General features: G+C 34.4%; 1 long non-coding RNA gene and 1 other non-coding gene across 2 annotated transcripts; both read left to right on the top strand.

Moving 5' to 3' along the window:
- Positions 1–1,897: 1,897 nt before the first annotated feature.
- On the top strand, positions 1,898–2,004 carry LOC133833416 (small nucleolar RNA R71). The gene has a single exon (XR_009892797.1). It is a non-coding gene; the product is annotated as a small nucleolar RNA R71 (small nucleolar RNA).
- Positions 2,005–4,160: 2,156 nt separating this feature from the next.
- LOC133829383 (uncharacterized) lies at positions 4,161–7,540 on the top strand. The gene is made up of 3 exons (XR_009891729.1): positions 4,161–4,523; positions 4,627–4,692; positions 7,262–7,540. It is a non-coding gene; the product is annotated as an uncharacterized LOC133829383 (long non-coding RNA).
- The last annotated feature ends 17,153 nt before the right edge of the window (positions 7,541–24,693 follow it).

Below are 24,693 nucleotides of genomic sequence, written 5' to 3'. Positions count from 1 at the left end.
GGCAAGGTTTCAGACTCTCCTAGAAAAGCATATTTTAAATTTTCTGGCAAAGGTTTAAGGTCTAACTTTGGAGACTCGAAAATTGATTGAACATGATCTAAGGGTGAAAAAAGTTTAACTTTGGTCTCATCTAAGTTTATAGACTCTAGCAAAGAATTCTCATCATCATTAGAATCGTTAACATGCAAGTTCATACCAAAGTATTTTTCACAAAAGTCAACTAAGTCATTTCCATCATTTTCACAGATACTATCTATCATGTTAACTTCATGCACTTCTCACACTCAACAGATTTAACAACATTCAATACATTCAATTCAACAGTCATATTTCCAAAAGATAATTTCAAAACACCATTACAACAATTTATGATTGCATTAGATGTAGCTAAGAATGGTCTACCTAAAATGATAGGAATTTGAGCATGCATATTTTCCACAGGTTGAGTATCAAGAACAATGAAGTCAACAGGAAAATAAAATTTATCAACTTTTATCAAAACATCCTCTATAATGCCTCTAGGAATTTTCACAGAACGATCGGCTTATTGACGAGTTATAGAGGTAGGTTTTAGTTCACCAAGACCAAGTTGCTTATAAATAGAATAAGGCAATAAATTCACACTAGCACCCAAATCAACTAAAGCCTTGTTAATAAAATGATCACCAATAATGCATGAAATTATGGGACACCCAGGATCTTTATATTTAACAAGACTCTTATTTGAATGATGGAACTAACTTGTTCAGTTAGAAACGCCTTTTTAGGAACATTATTGTTTCTTTTAACAGTACAAAGATCCATTAAAAATTTAGAGTAGGCAGGAATTTGTTTAATAGCATCTAAGAAAGGGATATTGATACTAACTTGTTTAAAACTTCTAAGATGTCATTATATTGGCCACCTTTTTTAATTGGAAGTAATCTTTGTGGGAATGGGGCTTTTGGAATGAAAGGATGGATTGGAGTTTCCTTGTTTGAAGAGTCATTGGCATTGGAACTAGAAGGCTGACTCTTTTCTTTTTCTTTTTCTTTTTCAACCTCGGGTATGTAATCGGGTTCGACAATGTTCTTTCCGGACCTAAGAGTTGAAATTGATTTGACTTCTCCATTATGACTAGACTTTCCTATCTCATATTGACCTTTTGGATTAGGGATAGGTTGACTAGGGAATGTTCCTTTTTCTCTATCAGCTAAAGCAGTGGCGAGTTGTCCTTCTTGTGTCTCAAGTTTGGTAATTGATTGAGATTGATTTTGTAGGATTTGTTGAGTGGATTGCATAAATTGTTGTAAAGTATCTTCTAAGGAAGGTTTCCCTTGTTGAGGATATGATTGATTTTGTGGGGCATGAGTTTGGTTTTGTGTGTTGTATTGGTGCCCTTGATTCATTTAAGGTTGGTTTTGTCTCCATGAAAAGTTCGGATGGTTTCTCCAATTTGATTTGCAGGTGGATGAAAATGGGCTATCATTTGGTTTCCCATAAGAATGAAGAGCATTGGCATCCTCAGAAAAGGCTTCCTGGTAGGAAGGACATGATTGGGCATTATGGCAAGGACTAGAACATATAGAACAAACATTTTTTCTTGGTTGTATTGGAGAATTTATAGTTTGGCTTATGGCTAAAGCTTCTACTTTTCTCGCTAATTTGTCTAAGGATGTTCTTAAGTCTAATTCATCTTTTACTTCATACCTTCCTCCTCTTTTTGGTGAATTAGTTGACCTAGACCTAGGATCAAAATAATTCCATTGTTGTGAATTGATAGACAAATCTTCAAGGGCGTCCCAAGCCTCTTCTCCTTGAAATTTAAAAAAACAAAATCGGTATGCATAGATTGAATCATTTGATGATTAGAGGGAGTCAAACCATCATAAAAATATTTTACAAGTCCCATTTTTCAAAACCATGATGAGGACATTTTAATAATAAATCTTTAAACCTTTCCCAACATTCATAAAACTCTTCATTATCTTTTTGCAAAAACTCAGAGATTTTTCTCCTTAGACTATTAGTTTTAGACGTAGGAAAAAATTTCAGCAAGAATTTATTATAAAGTTGATCCCATGTAGTTATAGACCCCATGGGAAGGGAATTTAACCAAGCTTTTGATTTTTCTTTTAATGAAAAAGGAAATCATAAAAAATTTGAAATTTAAATGTTGAGCAAATTTCTAAGAAATCTTTGACATACATGTAAGGATCCTCTCTATCTAACCCATAAAAAGATGGTAACAATTGAATGATTGCTGGTTTAAGTTCAAAATGAGTAGCAGAAGTTGTAGGAAAAACAATGCATGAAGGAGCATTAGATGAAATAGGTGCAAAATATTCAAGCAATATTTTTTTAGGCACAACATTTTCATCAACAGGATTAGCAATTGGTTCCATGATGCTCAAATTCTTACTAACACTTTCAATTTCAAACAAAGATAGACGTCTTTTTACTAATCGATTTTTAGAGTTACGTTCCCAATGATGCATACAATTTTCACAAAGCAACAAAGATAATCTCAAACAAACAATTTTCTGATGTGGAAGATCAGTTAAAACCGCAAACACATAGCAAACATAGGATTTTTAGAGATTTCACAACAATATAATTCTTATGGTTGACTTGTCCCCATGCCTATTTGATTCCACTTACTCGCGCACTACTAACAACTCCCCGAGGTTAATTAGTAGAGGCGGATTGGGAATTTTGTTCAAAATTCCTTTAAGAAAAAATTGCTTATGGTGAAAGGACAAGATTTAGGTTTCTCTTTTTTTTTTTCAATTATTTTTCACAATTACACTAAAACATGATAAAAGACAAAGAAAAATAAGTTAAAATTAAATGAGACTATAAAAATTAGGCAAGAGTAGGGAGGCATAGCATGCCATCAACCATAACAAAAATAAGGTAAAAATTAAGAGGCACAAGTGCCATCAACTAAAACATAAGATAAAAGACTAGGAGGCAAAATTGCCATCAACTAGCTAGGAGGCAAAATTGCCATCAACTAGTAACTTGCAAAAATAAAATGAAATAAAAACTACACAAGATAAATAAAGAAAATTACAACAAAAGTTAGGAGGCACAAGTGCTGTCAACTAACAAATAAATACAAGGAATACAAACTATAACAAAATTACAACAAAATTAGGAGGCACAAGTGCCATCAACTATAAAAATTAAAAAGAAAATTAGGAGGCACACGTGCCGTCAACTAGAAAAACAATAAATATAAAAATATAAGTTTTTTTATGGGTGGTAGAATCGTCCAAAATTTTCTTTTTATCCTTTTTTTTAGTTTTTTTTATAGATATATCCTTTTTTATATTTTTGTATATATAGTTTTTTTCTTTTTTTTTAAGTGCAAAAATTAAAATAACTAGTAGAAGAATTTATTAACATTGAGATAAATTTCGTGTCTTTTCTCTTGCAACTCCACGGCAATAGCGCCAAAAACTTGATTGACCCAAAATGGGTATGTTTTAAATATTAATATCGCAAGCACACGAATCGTTCATATAGAATAGTAATTGTGTAAGCAAGGATGTCGAACCCAAAGGAGTTGGCTAAAATAAAAAAGAAAACTCTTTTAAACCAAAATTAATAAATTCGAACCCAGCTCCAAAGATTGAAGAGATTTAATGTCATGAACATAAAATAAAAAGACTTAAAATAAAGCTATTTTAAAGAATAAAAGTAAATCAATCACGATTTGTGTAGTGCACCAAAATTTTTCTTTTTTAGTTATTAAAATTTTTGGTGTTTTATTTTATTTAAGTGTTAAGTGTGGTGAATTGTTTTACTTAAATGTTGTTTATTTTATTTAGTTGTTGTTTGTTTTATTTAATTGTTTGTTATTTTATTTAATTGTTAGAATTGTTTGTGGAATATTTTTGTGAAATTATTTGTTTAGTGATAGTTATTTATTTTTATTTTAAAAATGTGATTATGTGAGATTTGATTGAATGCACTAAGGTGCATGGTAGATAGTGATGTACCCTAGTGATTTAGTGTGTGCTAGTGCATGGTAGCATGATGCACATGTGTAGAATTTCCTACACATTATATAGTTTCCATATATTAGATTTAATTGTTTTATTTACAAAAAAATAAATAAATGAAAAGGGAATGGGAAACCATGTGTTGGACGTGTGGGTGTAATGGGAAAGGAAGTCAAATTTTTCCATTTATTTTCTAAGGCAAATAAAGTCAAAATTTGAAGAAGATAGCCATTTTGGGAAAGGAATGTGATCACCCTTTTATCTTCAATCAATTGTGATAAAAGAAAATAATAAGAAATTAAGAGAAAATAAAAGGCGAAAGGAAACTTACCATTTTATTTGATTAGGCTTTATTGAGAGAATTAAGATAAAGGGGGAAGGAAAATTTGGGAAGGGTCATTTTGCTCTTGGTCGTGTGTTGAAGAGAGGAAGAGAGAGAGAGGGTGGCGAGCTAGAGAGAGAAAGGGGAAGGGGCTGCCATTTTCTAGAGAGAAGGTGGAGGAGAAAGGAAGAAGAATAAGAAGAAGATCCTAGGTATGGTTTTCTTATGGTTCCTTGTTATTTATTTATTTTTATTAAGGTTTATCTTCCCCATCATCTTAAGACTTTTCCTCTTCATGGGTTTCAAAAACCCTAGGGTATTCAAAGGTGATTATCACTTGGGTGTTGATCAAGTTGTGTTCTTGATTTACAATCAAGAGAGGTATTGAATTTTCCCCCTCAATCTTTTGGTTATTGGTATTTGATGATTGATGTTTTTGAGAGACTATGGCTGAAAGTGGGTTTGTTTGTAATAGGATAATATGTTGTGTTGATGGAATGTTTTTCTTATATTTTGATGCATGGGAAAATAGACCTAGGCGTGGGCATGGGTTTATGTTGTTTGGGTTTGATTTTTATGGGTGTGTATTAAAAATATGTGTAGTGAGATGATTATTGAAATATGGTGATTATGATATGTTGTTCAAAGCTTTTCTATGGTTAAATGATAGGTACGTTTTGGCTTAAAGAATTTATGTGAAATTGTACAAGGGTTTAAATTTGTGATCTATGAAAAGTGAAGATGAATATTTAAAATACATGAAAAGAATAAGTTATTTTTTATTAAATGTGTTTCGTCCTAGGGTAATGCTCAAGTATGATGGTTTTTTTTTTTTTTTTGTGTTTAATGTCAATTTAATCTTAGAATTCATGATAGGTTGTGATCTTGTATGAGGTTATGATGGTTGTGATCTTTGGAATAATTGCATGGTAATAATATATTGAGAGTATATTTAACACGAGATCAAGGGTGGTTATTTGTTCATGACTTGTAAATAAGTTCTAAAATGATTGATGAATTATTGTATACTCATGGTGTGATTAAAATGGTTAAAGAGGTTAGAAGCATGCTAGGGTTTATGATGAAATATTGTGCATAAATAAGCATGAATTTTGTGAATATAATGAAAAGAATGAATTTTATGATTTAATGTGCTTGCTGATTTTTGTGCAAAAATGATGTTGTTTATGATGAGAATAATGTTTTGAATGCTTAAATGAAGTTTGCAAATGTTTTGATGTTTTAAAAAATTTAATGGGAAATTTAATTATGCTTTGAGATGATATTTTGAGTAAATAAATACCTACAGATTTTTTTTTTATATTTTGATGAAAATATGAGTTTTGTAAAAAAATGGAAATGGTGATTTTAGTGATAATTTGATTGCTAGAATTTTTGTAAAAAAAAAAATGTGATGTGTGTTTTAATAAGAGGAATTTTATTAGTATTTGAAATAAATTAAAAATCCTAAACTATGGTAATATTACAAATGGTATTTTTAATATGGTATGAGTGTTTATTTTAATAGTTATGATTTTCTTTATTTTGATTAAGAAAAATATTGAATTTAATTTATTTGTGATTTTTAAAGAAATTAAATGGTGGCTAAAAATTTAGTTTAAAAAGTTTAAAATAATTATTTAATTGTCACTTATGAATTTATGTTAATTAAAATTAAGCCTTAAAATAATTCAAGTAAAAATATATTTTTCCACACTTAGAATTATTATTTTTATGACATCAAATTATGAAATTCTATTAACTTAAATTAAATTATTATTTTCTAAAGGGACATGACAATCATAGGTATTTTCTTTTCTTTTATAATAATTTCCAATGCCCTTGCTTTTCTTTGTAATTTAAAAAAATAATAAATGGGTCTTTTATATATTCTTAATGGCTAAATAAAAATGTTTTTATGAAATAAAAAGAATGTCTTGGGAGATTTAATCAATCTATTAATTTTAAGAAGAATGGTAAACAAAACATGCTACATGTCTGTTATTTTAAAACGATAGAAGTAAGACGCATGGAATTATCGTTTTAAATGCCACATTTATGCAATATTCACATGTATGCATGTTACATGCGAATTCACTTTTACGTCCAAAATAATGTCTATTATGCAACCATGTAGTTTTTATAGAAAGATCATGCATGCAATATAGGTAGAATGAGCATTATTCTTTTTATGACCTTATGTGTAATTAAGCATATGTGTACGTTGTGTGTAACTCCTACCATGTGTGCATGGCCCATGCACATATGAGTTATATGAGAGGGAAAAATAGTAATTATATGAAGCTAGGAAATGTCGTTTTGATTATGGTATAGGATCGTTGAGAAGTTGTGGTTTTACTTAGCTTGGACCTGAGGTAAGGAAGTTAGATAGCAGAATTTATGAATGGTAAGACTGTTGTGTGAATGAAATGTTATGAATTATGAATGTCATAATGTGATGATATGTTGGCTTGTATGAATATTGTATTATATGAATGGATGTTAGCGTGATGAACGCGACACATCAAAATGGGTTGCTAAGGATAAAGAAGACGTAACTCGAGTTACTAAGGATATGAAGACGTAACTCCATGGGCAGACGCGCCGAGGTTATTCAAGGACCAGAGACTCTTGTTTACCTCAAAGGGTGGCATGGACAAGTTAGCGGGCCATGTTCACAAGGATTTGTTCATGATCATGTTATGATGTTTGGTGATGCTTCTGATTATGTTATGATGTTTGGTGATGTTTATGATTTTGTTATGATATTATGATGTTTATGATACGATGGTGGTGTTATGTTTATGTTTATGATATTGATGCGAATTTTATGATGATGCTATGATGTATAAAGATGAATGATGGTGTTTGTAAATTGTTGTATCTTACTTGCTTGTTGTTTGTACTTCCTTACTGGGCTTTTAGCTCACCCCCTTACTTTCCATTCCAGGTAGCAAATAGGTTTCTCTATGGCACGCGTGGTGATGTGGGGAGTTCTGTCGTCCTGGTGTGTATGGTGTGGGGCATCCTATGGACGAAAAACGATCAATTCTAAACGCCATTTTCTTTTAATGATGTTACTTTTAATGAGACTTTTCAAACTTGTCAGTGGGACTTAAACTTTTTGTTTGTTTTAGAACTTTGCATAAAACTGATATTTTCTTTTAAAACTTTTGGGTCCAATTTGCATGTTTTAAGCGAGACCCCACTGAAACCTTTATAATAAGTGGCTTTCTATTATAAACCATTGAAAATGTGAATGTTTTATTAAGTACTAGTTAAGGGTGTTTTTTTTACAATTTGAAACTAAGTGGTAAAAGGAAAGATTATTAAGATACTAGAATCCACAAAATGTAAGTTGAATAATATTTATTAGTATATTGATTCCCAAGTTTTAGTGATAGTTAAAATAATTCAAACGATCGTTTTCCAAATAAATTTATGATTTTAAGCACAAATTACTTCTAAAAATATAGGATTTTTCTTCACTTTTCAAAAAGTATAATTTCAAAGTATTTAATGTGAATCAATCTAATGAAACAACAAAAAATCAAATAACATTATTTATAAGGCAAAACATAATATTTTTGTTCTAAGCATTGAATGTGAACAATTTAATGACACATTTTACACAAAGAATATTATGTTTTACAAAGTGAAGAACAAAGTGCATATTATCTAACAATCCAAAATGCGGGATATTGAAGATGAAAGACAAATATGAAGAAGAAAAATCCATAAACTTTGTTGCATTACAAGGGAAATCAACATACAACATAAATATTATCTAGTTACAAGTTGCTTCATCATGATCTTAATAATCTTATGAAAAAGATTAGAAGCACATAACTAGAATAGAAATTACAAAATAAATGAAATACATACTTGAAAATGCTCTTGAAAAACCCAAAATGGAAGAGAGAAGATGGTAACAAAAAATTAAGCACCCCAAATGGTCTTGAAATTCAATATTTATAGCCAAAATGATATTATTAAAATAATCAATTTAAATTAATTAAATTGATTAGATTAATTAAATAAAATAAATATGATATGTAGAGGTAAATTATAGGGTGTAATGATGATGTTGTGGTGAAAATGTGTAGAAAAATAGGTAAAAAGTTGGCATTTTGGACATAGGGGACAAAGGGTACACTTAGGCAATTTATGGGCTCAAGAAGGAAAATTGTTGGTGGCTTGGTGGGTGTGGCAGTCGGCTAGCCAGGTGGGCTGGTTAGGCTGAAGGCTTGGCAGGAGATGTTGGCATTGGGCCTGGCTGGGCCGAACTAGGATGAGGCCCGTGTTGCCTGGAGGTGCACGTGAAGAGCTGGGCAGGAGGAGGCATTTGGGAAGGTGAGGTGAGACAGGCGGAGCTGCTGGGAGCTGGCCGGATTGGGCCGGTTTTGAGGCTGGGCCACGGTTTGGAGGCAGGGCTGTGAGGAGAGCAGCTGCTGAAGGTCACGGGGGGACTGTAGGTGTAACTGGGCTGAAGCAGCTGGGAGGATTCTTGGGTCACGGATGGCTGGTTGGAGATATTGCTGTGAAATGGCCAGGCGGGCCTGGGTGCAGCTGGGAAGTGGCCAGGCGGGCTTGGGCTGGGACAAGGCAGGTGAGTTTTTCATAAATGCCATATTTCTTTTGTTATTTTCTTTTTCCAAAACTACACCTTTCTCTCTTCAAGCATACAAAAAAAATGCAAAGTTCATCCTACAAAATAAGTAAACATTAAATTATAATCAAATATTTTCAATTAAAAATTAAGCCATATTAAATCCATGAAGATATTAATTAAAATTTAATTTACTTTGGCAATTAAGTTCAATAAAATTACATTTTTTTTTAACTTTTAATCTAAAAATACTAACTTCAAATAATTAAACTACAACATATTATAATAAAATAACTATAAAAATACACAAAAGTATATAAAATCATGATAAGACTAATAAATTCAAAATTACTTAAAAACTTAATAAATTAATTAAAAACTCAAGAATGAAGCAACAATTAACAAATAAAATATGGTAAAATAACTCTATTTTGTAGAGTTATCAGAGTGCGCGACTTATGCCAAACACTCATTTGTCTGAGGTGGGGACTGATAGGTTTCTTCTGGTGTATGCAATTATGAAGGGACTCTCAATTGATATTGGTCAAGTTATTCGCCAAAGCATCATGGATTTATGTAGATTCACTGCTACTGCCGGGTTGGGACACGGTTCCATGATTACTGATTTGTGTGAAGTCTGGGAGGTACCTATGTAACGACCCAAAATCACTAATATGGCTTAAGGGCCTTGAGTAGTGTGCTGGGAGGGCATGATTGGTTTATGTGCGAAAGTTATTAAATTAACATGTGCCTATTTGATAAACATGTTTGTATGGCGATATGAATATAAATGTGGTTGTATGTTATATTTGTGAGAACCACATTATCATGTGGGTAAATCTGCAGCGTGCAACTCGAGGCGTTCCTAGGGAGCTAGTTAGCGGGAAGTCACAACGGGGCTTGATATTTTACTTGGAGCAAGTCAAGGGGTATTTCAAGTATTAGGTGATTATTTGGGTTATCGAGTTGTGGAAATAAATATATGGAGATATATTTGAGGTTAGGAAGCTGAGGCGGGAATACTGGGGAATCTTACCATTTTGCCCTCGGGGACGTTTTCCGTACCCCGAGCCTCGGGATTGATTTAATTAATTAAGATTATACTAAGTAAAATAGAAGTAAATGGAACAAAAGACACAAATTGACCCTTTAGCATTTCTTCTCCTCCTTCTTTTCTCTCTCTTTTCTCTCTTAAGAAAACTACAGAAATCTAAGGAAAACTCAACTGGAAATTCTGAGTTTGAGCTGAATTTGTGAAGGATTAGCCTAGCTTTGACTAATGGACACTCAACCAGGATCAAGGTAAGAATTGAATCTCATTTTTGAGAACTAGAATTCTGAGTTTTGGATGAATATTAAAAGTGTTTATGGTTTTGATGTTAAGGATTCAATTAAAGCTAAGAAGCTTGGATTTTAGCTCAGGAATCTGTTAAGGAAGTGGTTCATCAAAGGAGGTAAGATTCAATTCGTAGTTTAGAACTTAAATTCTAAGTTTGCATGACTGGTTTTTGAGTTCTTTAGTTGCTGGGTTTTAGAAATCAAAATGGGATTTTGATGAGTTTTTAAGCTGGATTTCTGTTGGATTATGTTGTTAGAATCATATTAAAAGTCTTGTGATTAATGGGTTTTGGAACTAGGGAGCTTTGGGGTGGTTTTGAATAAGGTTAGGATGTTAGAAATGGTAGATTTTCTGGGCACGAAGGGTTGGGCCGTGGCTCTGTTCTAGAGCGTTGCGACCCTGCAAAGCAAGGAAGAGCCAAAGGGCTCTGCAGTGGGGAAGCACCGCGGCGCCTCAGGGCAGGGCCGCGGCACGTGTCTGTCTTCAAAGAGGCTTGGCCTCTGTTTCAGGGGCGGGCCGTGGCTAGGTTTCAAGGGCCGCAACCCTTAAGAGCATTTTTTATCTTTTGGGAGTTTTAAGAGCAGGAACCTAACCTAGGGTGCTCGGGATCAATTCCACCACCGTGATTGGTGGAATTCGATGTCCCGGAAGCTAGAACTCCACCCGGAAATATTAACATGATTATTAATGGTGCTCCCTATCTTGGTTGTGACTAGGTGTTAAGCTAGAGCTCGGGAAACGGATCGTGCTTGAGAGGCGTCACTCGTAATCAGTGAACTTGGAAATTAAAGGTAAGAAAATTGAACCCAGTTGTGGTATTATAATGGGACTAAGGGTTCCCTATTTTGTATGCTTTGTCAAGGATGGTATTATGCCATGTAAATAATAAACTAACTGCCTAAGAGTGCCAAAGTTTACACTAGCGCATAGGGCGCGGCTCGGCCACTGGTCGGCGAGGATAGCTTATTATGCACTGACCTCAGTTTAAGCGAGTCAGAGTCAGTGGGGGTAAATAGAGGGTACGACCTTAAGTATCGACCCTGATTATAATATGATTTGTTTGTTATTATTGTTTGGTGGGTTGTTATGCCGAATAGTTGGGTGACGATTAGCTGACTCGTTGGTTAAATATCCATGCTTTGTGAATATTGTGGTATGTTAAGTGTATGAACGTGCTTAAAGGGATATCCAAATATTGTTTTTGCTTGACATGTAATATGGTATGTTTTCTTGCTGGCCGTGGCTCACGGGTGCTACGTGGTGTAGGTAAAGGCAAGGGCAAGCTTGATCAGCCCTGATTTGGAGAACTCTGGGAGCCGAATGTACATGAACAGCTGCTCAGTCACCACGGTTGAGAGTGAGACGGGAACAGGAGAGCCAAAAATGTCTGTTTTGCCTTAGAGTGGCTAAGGATTATTTAAACTTTGGAAATTTTGTAAACTGACTTTGAACATTGTTCCTTTTTGGGATCCCATTTGTAAAAATGCTTAAATTCTATGAAATGTACCTTTTCGAGACCAAACTCTCTTAGCCCTAGCGCATTAATGGTTTTAGTGACACGTTTTAACTAAATGACTTGATTAGAAAGTCCTCCACCTTTATAAGCACACAGTGTAGCGGTCTTGGCTATCCAGGGCGTTACAACTTGGTATCAGAGCATCCTAGGTTTAAGGGTTCCTGAAGACCGGCTGGACATGTACATTCGCTGCTAGAGACAAGCTCGATTCAGGGTTTGGTAATGTTTATGTATGCTTATATGCTTGTATGCTTGCAATGAATTATGAATGTTGTTATTTATTGGATTAATAGGAAGCATGAGATACTGATAGGGCCTGGGCCTTGACCGCTGTATGAAAATATTAAGTCATGCTTATTAGCATTGTTGTGCATGTAAATGAATATTTGGATGATTAACTGCATATTGTGTATGGGTGAATGCTTTTACCTTAGCTGTTGTGTGGTAATGTTGGGGCATGCTTATCAGCAGCCGGTGCATGTGGGTAAATGCCTATATTTTGATTGTTTGTGATTGGTTATATTCCTTTGGTGGATTTTGGAGAAGCTTTTACCCTGTCATCATGGTCTGATTGTTGAGTCGTTGATTGCATATTGACTTGGATAACTATGTGTCCAAGAAAATCTACACGACTAGCCGGCACTAGGTCTGAGATCGAGGGTGATGACCAGGGCTAGATTCCTCCACCAGTTCCTGAGAACTGGCAGCAACTTATGGCAGATATGCAAGCGCGATTGCAGAGTCAAGATGAGCATATTCGCTTGTTGCGACAGCAGGCTCCATCAGGGAGTGCTGCCCCTATTGTACCACTTGCAGTGGTACCAGTTGTACAGTCTAGGGAGGTTGGGAACAGGTGGGAGCCGTTATATGAGCGGTTCAGGAAGCAGCAACCCCCAATCTTTGAGGGAGGACCTGACCCACTGAAGGCCGAGCAATGGCTGACTATGATTACTACTATCCTGGATTTCATGAGGATAGAGGGACATGACAGAGTGGCCTGTGCCACGTATATGTTGAGAGAGGATGCCCGCATCTGGTGGGAAGTGGCCTCACATGCCAGGGATGTTACCGCATTGAGCTGGGAAGGATTTAAAGATTTGTTTGGTCAAAAGTACTATAATGTTGCCATCAGGGCAGCAAAGATTAATGAGTTCGTTGGGTTGGTTCAGGGCAGCATGACAGTTACAAAATATGCCCTGAAGTTTGATAGACTCGAGAAGTTTGCACCAGATCTTGTGCCTACGGATGCAACTAGGCAAGAAAGGTTCATTAGGGGGCTTAATGCTATGATAGCCAGGGATGTTAGAATTACAACAGTACCTAGAGGGACAACTTATGCCCAGACTGTTGAGAAGGATCTTACCGCTGAGGAAGCGGAGAAAAAAATTTGGAAGGAAAGTGCAGTGAGGTGCGAGGGCCGCAGAGTGGTGCCTCCTTATTCTGTATCAGGTAGGGGCAGAGGCCTCGGTGATTTCGAAAGAAAGACCTCTGACACCTCAACCGCTGCTGGTCCTGATAAGAGGGGTCGGGGTGGTCAAAGCGGTCGTCAGGGCGGCAGTGAACCATGGAGGAGTTATCCAGAGTGCCTGAGGTGTAGAAGATGCCATCAGGGAAAATGTCGGGCCAAGGCTTGCTATGTATGTGGCACGGTGGGGCACCTCAAGAAGGATTTCCCAACAGTGAAGAAAGGGGAAGCAGGAAAGGTGGACAGCTTGACTCCAGCTCAAGTGTTCACCTTGACGCAGGCAGAGGCCGAGGCTAGTCCCTCGGTAGTGATAGGTCAGCTTTCTAGTGCTGGCTTTCCTTTTTCTGTATTGATTGATTCTGGTGCTACACATTCTTTTGTTTCCAGTAAAGTGATTGATAGACTGTGTAGACCTAGTGAGTATCGGACTGCGGGGTTTGGGACTTTATTGCCTACTGGGGAACTGGTAGTCTCTAGGAGATGGATTAGGGCACTGCCAGTGATGGTTGATAGTAGGGAGCATTCAGTTGACTTGATTGAGCTAGATATGGAAGATTTCGATATGATCCTAGGGATGGATTGGTTGGTCAGATATGGGGCTACTATCGATTGCAGGAAGAAGATGGTGACCTTTGAGCCTGAGGGCGAGGATCCTTTTGCCTTTGTGGGTGCGGTGTGTGGTATAAAAATTTTGAGAATTCTAGAATGAATTCTGGTGAATTCTGAGAATTATGATAAAAATTCTAGAATGAATAAACCTTTGAGTAGTTTTCTGAGAATTATATGATTAACATTCATGATTTTGAGGCATAATTGTTGTTGTTGGTATAATTCATGTTGTTAGAGTCTAGGTATGTTTGAGTCCTTTGTTCGAGGGCGAACAAAGAGTAAGTTTGGGGGAGTTTGATAACTTCATTTTAATGTCATTTTAGAATGTGTTTTTGTGGTAATCTTGAGTCTTTTATGTGTGTTGTATGCAAGATTACGCTTTTGTTTGTCTTTGTTGTAGGTTGGTGCGATGAATCACGAGAAAAATGCAAAAAGAAGTGAAAATGGTGCAAAAACAATGCTTTTGGCAGTTGTTGACTTAAAATGACGCTAAGGGTGATTAAAAGTTAGTTTTGGATGAAGAGACGAGTTGAAAGAAGTAATGTGAGAAAAAAATGGAATTAGAGCCGCGACTTGGGCTTATAAGTCGCGACTCAAGGCAAAGTCAGAGACGCATGGTTGCAGAAGGCAATTAGTGTCGCGACTTGGACTTACAAGTCGCGACTCAAGAGGAAATCAGAGGCTCATTAAAGGGGAAAAATAGACACGGGCCGCGACTTGATGATGCTTGAGTCGTGACGCCTGAGGACTTATACGGAAGCAAAATGGCTCAAAAATAGACACGGGCCACGACCCAAAGAAGGCCAAGTCGCGGCCTGCATGTGAAAAATACAGCTGTTATAGTCTTTGTGGGAACGATACTCTACTTATCATATATATTACTTGAATCGATTATGTGCACTTGCGCATATATATTTTTGCGATCAGCAACCTTATTTTAGGTTGTGGTCTGGGGGACAAAACGCAGTGGCCACGACCGTTAAAAACCTCAGGCCGCAGCCCGATAAATGCACCAAATCGACTCATGTGGCCGAGGCCACCAAGAAAAACTGGCAGCAACCGGTGATTAAAATTTTCTTTAGAATAAGTTTGGATTGCAAATTTTAGAGTCTAGAGCGCCAGAGGAGAAAAAAATACATTGTCGTCTTTATTCTTCAATCTGTTGGGAAAACTTATATAGGATATTTATTTATTTTCTAAAATTAATATGAGATAAACTAGAACGTGTTTCTAAAATTGAATTCAAAGAGAAATAATGATAATAATACTTACAGTATACGCAGCGGAATGAGTGAGTCATTCCTTTAGTTTCTCTAACCCTTGTATCCTCTCTATCGCAGAGTATTATCAAGAAACTGAACTGTTCTTCTATAATCTTCATAATCTTCCAAAGTATCCTTAGAATCACCTAGACTAGAGTAGGCGATTCTCAACACATGAGATGGATACAGAGAGAAGAATATAAAATAACAAAGAGGCTTAGAAAATGACTTGTGTTTAGAGAGAATCTAAAAACTATAAGAAAATCTTACTTGTGACTTGTGAACTTCTCAGAACTTGTGTTTTGACTTCTCTCTAAGCACTCCTTTTATAGACTTAATTAGGCCATTTGATTTAATTAAAAAATCAATAAAATAATAGCCAATTTGAAGCACAAGGTCGAAATTATAAGCCTATTGGACTTAAAATCAAGGCCTGTATTATTGTCTATTGATTTAATTATTTAAATATGTTATCAAATTAATTATTTATAATTTGAACTTTGAGTTAAACTTATTTATTAATTTAGATACCAATTTATCTTAATTAATAAATCTGCCATAATTTCTCTTTTTTTTCTTTAAATTACATAACTCTGTGAAACTATCCAAAATTAACCTGGTCAACTTTGATAATTCTAATTGATAATTAAATCAATTAATTGAGACTATATAGATGATTTTATCCAATGTACAATGGGGACCATGGGCCTATGAAATCAAGCTCCAATAAGTTATCATAAATCTAACAAATAAATTTGCTAACTTATTAATTCCTTGTGACTCCACTATAAACTCGGAATTGCACTCTTGAATTCATAGAACACTCTATAAAAAATATAGATACGCTATTAATTATCCATTGTTACAACCATAATTGTCAATCAATCCTCTATAGACGGTCTACAATGAGACATGACTAAAATACTGTTTTACCCATCTTTGTATTTTATCCTTAAAACACTTAGTTCCTTGTAAATGATATTTTAGTAAACTAATTTAATTACTGAAATGAGATCTCTATTATTTAACACCTTGAACCAAACTAAAAGGAAACCATCGTTTCACTTCTTCATCAGAAGCTATAGATGTTCATATCTATGATTAACACTCTCACTCAATTATACTACCGAGTTTCCAAGATGTAAGTACGGGCTAGTTTGTAGGGTAAGCTCGTAATGAACAAGTTAAAGAACTCAAATAATACAATTAGTTAGAATACTAACCACTCAGAATTTAGATTGAATTGACCTATGGTCAACTATATGAAATGACTAGAATAGATAATAACGGTATGTTTACTTATCTTATCAACTGTCAATATTAGTCTTGTCCGATGTAACAAATGCATCTAATCTTATCTACTTTGCTAATGTTCTGGAAAGAACATAACACTGTGATGTGTAGATCATATCATAGATTAGCAAGTCAATGTAAATTATGTGCACTGACTAATCTTAGGACTAACTTATTTTTGAACATATAATCATATTTATACTCCACTGTGATTACGTCACTATAAATACGATCAACTATATGCTCGGGATTTAATAAAAGTTTATATTAAACAAATAATTATGAAAATAAAATATGTGAGCAAAGTGATTGACCGAGTCAAAAAATGATTCCTATTCTTTTATTGATAATTAATGAGATTACAAAGAAATTAGTTTTTAATTAGGGCATAAAACCCCAACAAACTCCCACTTGCACTAATTGAAACTAATGCCTTAATTCTACTAATCCCATTTCCTTGATATTCTTATCAAATGTAGCTTCTGGTAGTGTCTTTGTAAATGGATGTGCAATTGTCTTCAGTTTCAATCTTCATAAGCTTCACATCTCCCCTGGCCACATATTCTTGAATAATGTGATACTTCCTTTCTATATGTTTACTCCTCTTATGACTTCGAGGTTCTTTCGAGTTGGCTATCGCTCCAGTATTGTCACAAAACAACACAAGTGGTTTATCCATGTCTGGAATAACACCAAGATTTTAATAGAACTTCTTTAACTAGACTATTTCCTTAGCTGCTTCTAACGCGGCTATGTACTCAGCCTCCATGGTTGAATCTGAGATTGCATACTGCTCTACGCTTCTCCAAATCACAACTCCACCCCCAAGAGTAAACACCATTCCAGAAGTAGACTTCCTGTCATCGACATCAGTTTGAAAATCTGAATCGGTGTAGCCTACAGGGTTCAGAACACCACCCTTGTAGACTAACATATAATCCCTAGTCCGTCTCAAATACTTTAGGATATGCTTAACTGCTATCCCATGTTCCGGTCCTGAGTTTGATTGATACCTGCTCACTACTCCCACTACATAGCAGATATCTAGTCTAGTACACAACATGGCATACATCAGACCTCCAACTGCAAATGCGTAAGGAACTTTTCTCATTGCATCTTCATCTTCAAGAGTCTGGGGAGACTGCTTCTTTGAAAGATGAATTCCATGGCGGGATGAGAGACGCCCTTTCTAGGAATTTGTCATTGAGAAACGTTCAAGCACTTTAGCAATGTAAGCTCCTTGAGATATAGCTAAGAGTTTGTTCTTTCTATCCCTGATGATCTGGATACCTAGAACATAACCTGCTTCACCCAAATCCTTCATCTAGAATTAAGTGCTCAGCCAATTCTTCACATCTGATAATTTCTTAACATTGTTTCCAATGAGTAAGATATCATCTACATATAGAACCAGGAATACCACTATTTGATTTGCCTTCAGTTGGTAAACACAAGGCTCATCGATATTTTGTTCAAAGCCATAGGTTTTTATTATTTCATCAAACCTAAGATTCCAGGAACGAGAAGCTTGCTTAAGTCCATAGATGGACCTATTAAACTTGCAAAACTTTTCCTTCTTGTCCATCTACTTTAAATCCTTTTGGATGATCCATACAAATGACTTCGTCAAGCTTTCCATTAAGAAAAGATGTCTTGACGTCCATTTTCTAGATCTCGTAGTCGAGAGCGGTTGCTATGGATAGGAGGATGCGAATGGACTTGAGCATGGCTACCGGACTAAAAGTTTCCTCATAGTCCACGCCTTCTCTTTGGGTATAACCCTTTGCCACTAATCGAGCTTTATAAGTCTTGATATTTCCATCAACACCTCGTTTCTTCTTGTAGATCCACTTGCACCCAATGGCCCTAAAGTCACTAGGTGCTTCCACAAGATCCCAGACAGAATTTGAGTACATGGACTCCATTTCCTGTTTCATGGCTTCGAGCCATAGTTCTGTAATGACCCAACTATTTTTAAGACCTTGGACCATTAAAACTACTAGACATAGCTACTACTTTGAATAGAACATACATAAGAAATATTCATAACTTTATTAAAAACTTCCAATTAAATATTTGAAATACATAAATGTGCGGTATGGGATCCCATTGTTTTAAAATAAAACATAACTTTAAATTAAATGAAATCGTTTACAAAGCTAAATGCAGAAAAATACATAAAAACATAATTAAAAGAAACTAAAAATAATGTCATCCGCGAATTGACACGCAGCCCATCCAATCCATCCATCCTCAATACACAAACCAAGCTACCAAGAATCCTTCCGCCGGCATAACTATTTTCCTGCATACATAAAAATAAAGGAATGAGCCTAATGCCCAGCAAGGAAAAATCTACTAGCACATACAACATAAACATAAACATAAGACTATATCAAAATCATATACTAATAAACATATGACTATAAAACATCTATTACAGCTCTAACCCATGATCATGGTAAACATTTGGGGTTTGATAGCTAACAACTATAAGCCTCAAAATACATTGAGGTTTGCTAGCTAAGCAACTATAAGCCCCTAAGCAACATAAAGACATTTGGGGTTTGCTAGCTAACAACTATAAGCCTCAAAATACATTGAGGTTTGCTAGCTAAGCAGCAATGAGCCTCAAGGACTACAAGACATAATCATATATTATAACATATAACATATTATAACATAAGCATATCATAACATATAAGCATATAAACACTATCCTATTTTCCTTACCAACACCAGGATATTTCAGAACAAAGACGGGACTTGGAACACTCCTAAAACAAACAATAAGAATGGTGAGTATTTTTAAAGAAAAGAGATAAAAAGAATATAACTAAACCACCAAGAAGAAACTTACCAAAAAGACACCTTAAGTTCAAAGAACTTAAATACCTAACCAATAATTGAAACAACGAGTTAGGATCTGAATGAAAACTATAGAAAACTAAAGAATCATATAGAAATGAACTTAAGAATAAGAATACCTTTGAATGTACTAGAACCGATCTACACCTCGATATTGAAAACACACTATATCTCACTTCCCCAAGTGTTTATAAAGCTTAAGATGATAAAGTTTTTATCCCAAACCCAAGTGTATCTCTCTATACTAACACTAGCACCTTGGAGGCTCTGATCAAGTACTTGAAGAATGAAGAAAATGGCTGAGCACTAGGTCCTATTTATAGAGTTTGAGGAGTGAAATTATCCTATTAAAAAAAATACTTAAATCCTTAAATAAACATGATTATGACAAGTGTCATGCTCTTAGTGGTTCTGGAAGATTCTAGAGTTTCTAGAACTTTCTTTTATAATTAAATCCTTAAATAAACATGATTATGACAAGTGTCATGCTCTTTATGGTTCTTGGAAGGTTCTAGAGTTTCTAGATCTTTCTTTTATTAAAAAAGATACTTAATTTCATTCTAACTATAATCCAAATTTAAATTTAAATAAAATAGAATCTTAACTTCTAACTCCCTAAATCTCGTAATTCTATACTCATCTGTAGTAAAATAAACATAACTAAGCTGTAGGATTCTGATTTAGACCATCTTGATACTGTTAGAAAGCTAATTCAATTATCTACAACTTTCTAGAAATACTATTTTTCCAAATTCATAATATAACTGGGTCAAAAATAGGTCAGAAGTTACAATACCCTAAAGTTACGGAAAATCTATTTACTTATCTAAATAACAACCTAATCCACAAATATCGTAACTGACCATAAAATAACAAACTCTAATTCCCTAGGCTGATTTTGAATTTACTAAGCCCAAAATATTATTGGGCTTTTGGGCTTTATTTTAGGCTTGATCCATAACACTTTTTACTGCTGCTGCTGCTGACTCTACAAGTTCCTTTTTAGGGCTAGTCATTGCCTGTTTGAAAGACAATGGATCATCATCACTAGTGTCACCAACAACCATATTGGTTTCACCATCCAAACCATAACGAACTGGGTTCCTAGAAACCCTCCCACTACGACGAGCCTCTGTGACTGTTTGCTCAAGAACAGTGTTACTTTATTCATTTAAATCGACTTGCGTCAGTTGGACATGAAGAGTGGGAATTTCATCATCAACTCGCATTGATGATGATGGAACATTGGTTGGAGTCAATTGTTTAACCATCTCCTCTAAAACTACTTTGATGCGAGGTTTGAAGTTTTGGACATAGTCATTTTCCAGAAAAGTAGCATTCGTAGAAGTAAACACTTTCTTTTCTGAATGACTATAGAAAATTACACCCCGAGTACCTTTAGGATAGCCAACAAACATGCAAACTTCAGTTCACGGTTCTAGCTTTCCCTCCTTTTCCCTCAAGACGTGGGCAGGACACCCCCAGATTCTATAATGGTGTAAACTAGGTTCACGACCATTCCAGATTCTATAATAGTTTCAATTGCATGTCCCCAGAATGAAGTTTTGGTAGAGTTGAGTAACTAAGCATGCATCTAACCATTTCCAATAAATTTCTGTTCCAGAGTTCTGCTACACCATTTTGTTGCGAAGTACCTGGGGCAGTAAGTTGTGATAAAATCCCAAGTTCAGTTAAATGATCTCAGAACTGCATATCCAAATATTCTCCGCCCCTATCAGAACGTAAGATCTTTAACGTTTTACCTAATTGGTTTTGAGCCATTACTAGAAATTCCTGAAACTTTGAAAATGTTTCTAATTTCCTATGCATTAGGTAAAGACATGAGTATCTAGAGTAATCATCAATGAAAGTGACGAAATACTCAAAACCACCTCTGGCTTGTACATTCAAAGGTCCACAAACATCTGAATGGACAAGATCAAGTGGTTCTTTGGCCCTATCACCCTTTGTAGAGAATGGACGCTTGGTCAATTTGCCTTCTAGACAAGATTCACAGACAGGTAATTCACCTAAGGTGAGTTCCCTCAAAGGTCCATCCTTTGTAAGTCTTTGAATCCTATCATAGCCAATGTGACCTAGTCTCAAGTGCCATAAATACATCATATTATCGTTATTGGTCTTTTGACATTTATTGGTCCTAGGTTTAGCTACTTTGAATAAATCATTGTTAAGAGGGAGGGGTTCGTTAGGTCACAGAATATAAAGCCCGTTTTCCAAACATGCAATACACAATTGGGATCCATTGAAAGAAATAGATATATTAGAACTTGTGAAAGTCATAATAAATCATTCTAATTGCAACATGGAAACAGAAATTAAATTTCTACTAAAATCCAGAATAAAAAATACATCATTTAAAATTAAAAATTTATTTTCGAACATCAGACGAGCTCTTCCTCTAGCTTGGACCGCAATGAACGACCCGTTCCCAACTCTAAGCTTTAAGCCGCCTTCATCCACTTCCTCCCACGATTCAAGAAGCTGTAAAGAGTTGCAAACATGGTTGGTAGATCCAGAATCAATAATCCAAACTGATCAAGAATCAATAATCCAAACTGATTTATCATTCTCTAAAACACACGTTTCTAAGATAAATGAACTATAATCATTACCTTTGTTTTTAGCTGCTAGAAACTTGGGGAAATCCTGTTTCCAATGCCCCTTCTCTTTGTAGTGAAAACACTTACCTTTACCTTTCTTGTTTTTCTTGTTCTTCCCCTTAGGCTTCTGTGCACTTGGTTGTGCACTCGTCTTTGCAGGCTTGGGGTTGTTGTTTTTTCTACCTTTCCTCTTGTTTCCAGCTTTCGAAGACGAAGCTTGGTTTGCTTCAGCCTTAGCTGGATCAGCAGCAGTAGTAGTAGTTTTCTTCTTTTCTCCTCCCTTACTTGGTCCACCCATGATAGACTCAAAAGTCTGAAGCTCGTTCATGAGTTGCGTCAGACCATAATTGAGTTTATTCAACACATAGTTGGTGGTGAATGGTAAGAAAGCTGGAGAGAGACTGTTGATAATTAAGCCAACTTGAGTTTCCTCATCTATTATGGATCCATGCAGTTCAGCTTCTTGAAAGTAGTTTGTCATCTTGATCAGGTGATCGCGAACATGTTAAGAAGGAGCCATCTGAGCATTGGCATATTTCTTAGTGGCCTCAAAACGAGTCTGCGCTGACTTGGCACCAAACATGTCTTGGAGCTGATCCATGATTTCGTAGGCTGTCTCAACATTCTCCATCTTAGTCTTGAGAGTGTCAACCATACTAGTCAACATGTAATATCGCGCCTTGTTATTAGCCGTCTGCCAACACTCATACTTGTCCCTTACAGACTTGGTAGCTCCTTTAGCTAGAACTTCTAGGGATTCCTCGATCATGACGAACTTGGAGTTGTCACCAATCAACACAATGTTGATGTTTTGCTTCCATTTAAGGAAGTTTTCTCCAGTGAGTTTCTCCATCAAAAGTTGAGAAAGGATGGGAGTAGACACAGCCATAATTATACTACAAATTATCAACAAAATAGAAATCAATTACATTTGCTCAATAAAACTCCTATTCACACAAATTTCAAGAAATAGCATAACATATACCAAAAATATGAAAGATATGAGAAAAAAATACCAAAAACAATCATATCTCTATTTCTTTAGGTTTTTAACTAATCTATGAAATCCTTGTCCCGGTTGACGAAAGTAAAAAATATCACTAGTTAAGTAAAGTTGTAAACTTATTTAATAATGGATGCCATTATTAACAACCTACTATTTGATTAAAATAAGAAAACAAAATCTCTTATTTTATGAGCTAGACCCACGGTTTCGATAATCATAGATTTAGTTCTAGTAGTCACCGTTGGGGTGAGTCTAGTAGAATTTTGACCTACAATTATCTATCTTTCGAAATCTAACCTTGTAAAAATAACTAATGAACACCTTCCATAGGGGGATGAATCAAAGTGCATCGAGACCCCATTAAGCTATTGACTATGTTAAACCAATGGTGGAGATCGAATAAAATTCTTAAAATAAGCTTATTATAAAATTAAAAATAGTATTTTTATTATTTATTTTTAGAAAATTAATGACTATGGTTTTCCAAAAAAAAAAAAGTTAAACAGATTAAATTTTTTAAAATCAAAGTCCTATAATTTCCTATTAATTATAAAGTGTCACATTGAAACAAATTTAATTAATTTAGAATTAATTTGTTGCTAATCAATATTTAGGTTTAACTAATATAATGAACCTATACAATTAAATTCAACTCAGGTAAATGAGCCTTAACAATTGGGCTTGTATGGAGAAGGACTGGGTCTAGTATGTCGTTCTCACTACAAAGGCCCCCAATCTTCCATACAAGGTCCATAAGACAGGATTTTAAACCTTCGTTTTATTAATTGTTATTAATTGATTTGACCCACTATAGTCATGCAAAGCAAATGAGCATTCACAAGTGGAATCACCCACAATAGAGGAATTTCAACTTTACATTTTCAAATGGGCCCAAATAAAACCTATAATTTTATGAATATTTTATTTTGCAAAAAACATATATCTAACAAAGATATGGGCCACTATATGCATCTAAGCCCAATTGCAAAAATACCACATATAGTGCAAACAGACATGTTATAATTGGATGGGCCTAATCATGTTACTATATGAGCAATTCTATGAATTTATGCAAAAATACCACATTTTTTTCATTTGCAAAAATACCATAATTAATTATCTAGAATTTATCAAAAAAAAAATCAAATTAATTAAATTTTTACAAAAATAAGTCAATTTAAATGAAATTTATCAACAATTAACAATGGTTAATATAAATATCATTTATCAACAATTAACTTGGTTTTAGGTTAATTTGAAAAATATTAATTTAAATTAAATAGGATTTATAAAAAATTAACCAAAGTTAATTTAAATCCCATTTATTAAAAAAAATATGTTATTAATTGGCTGAAAAAATGATATTTTTCAAAATTTAACCAATTTTAAATTTTAAAATCAATATCTTAACTGTTTTTCAAAAATATCTTGTGCTGTTATAATTATAAGCTAATATTTTAACCAAAAAATTAAAATATTAATAGTTATAACAACCCTAAAATATTTTAAAACAGTTAAAAAAATTCAAATATCCATGAAAATATCTAACTAACAAATTTCAAATTTCAAATAATTTAAATATTAAAAACTATAGAATAAAAAAATATTTATATTTTCAAATAAATATTTGATAAAAATATCAAGAATTTAAAAGAAAATATCTTAAATATCTGATATCTTAATTCTAATAATATATTAAAAGATTTAAAATTAGGTTGTTAGTCTATTTTTAAATTTGAATTTGAATCTTTGTAGAAAATATCTAATTATTTAAATCTCAACTAACAAAAATAC

The sequence above is a fragment of the Humulus lupulus genome, chromosome 4, assembly GCF_963169125.1.
Source record: "Humulus lupulus chromosome 4, drHumLupu1.1, whole genome shotgun sequence".
Taxonomy (NCBI): domain Eukaryota; kingdom Viridiplantae; phylum Streptophyta; class Magnoliopsida; order Rosales; family Cannabaceae; genus Humulus; species Humulus lupulus.
The sequence above is the reverse complement of the archived record's forward strand: the minus strand, read 5'-3'. Positions and strand labels throughout refer to the sequence as shown.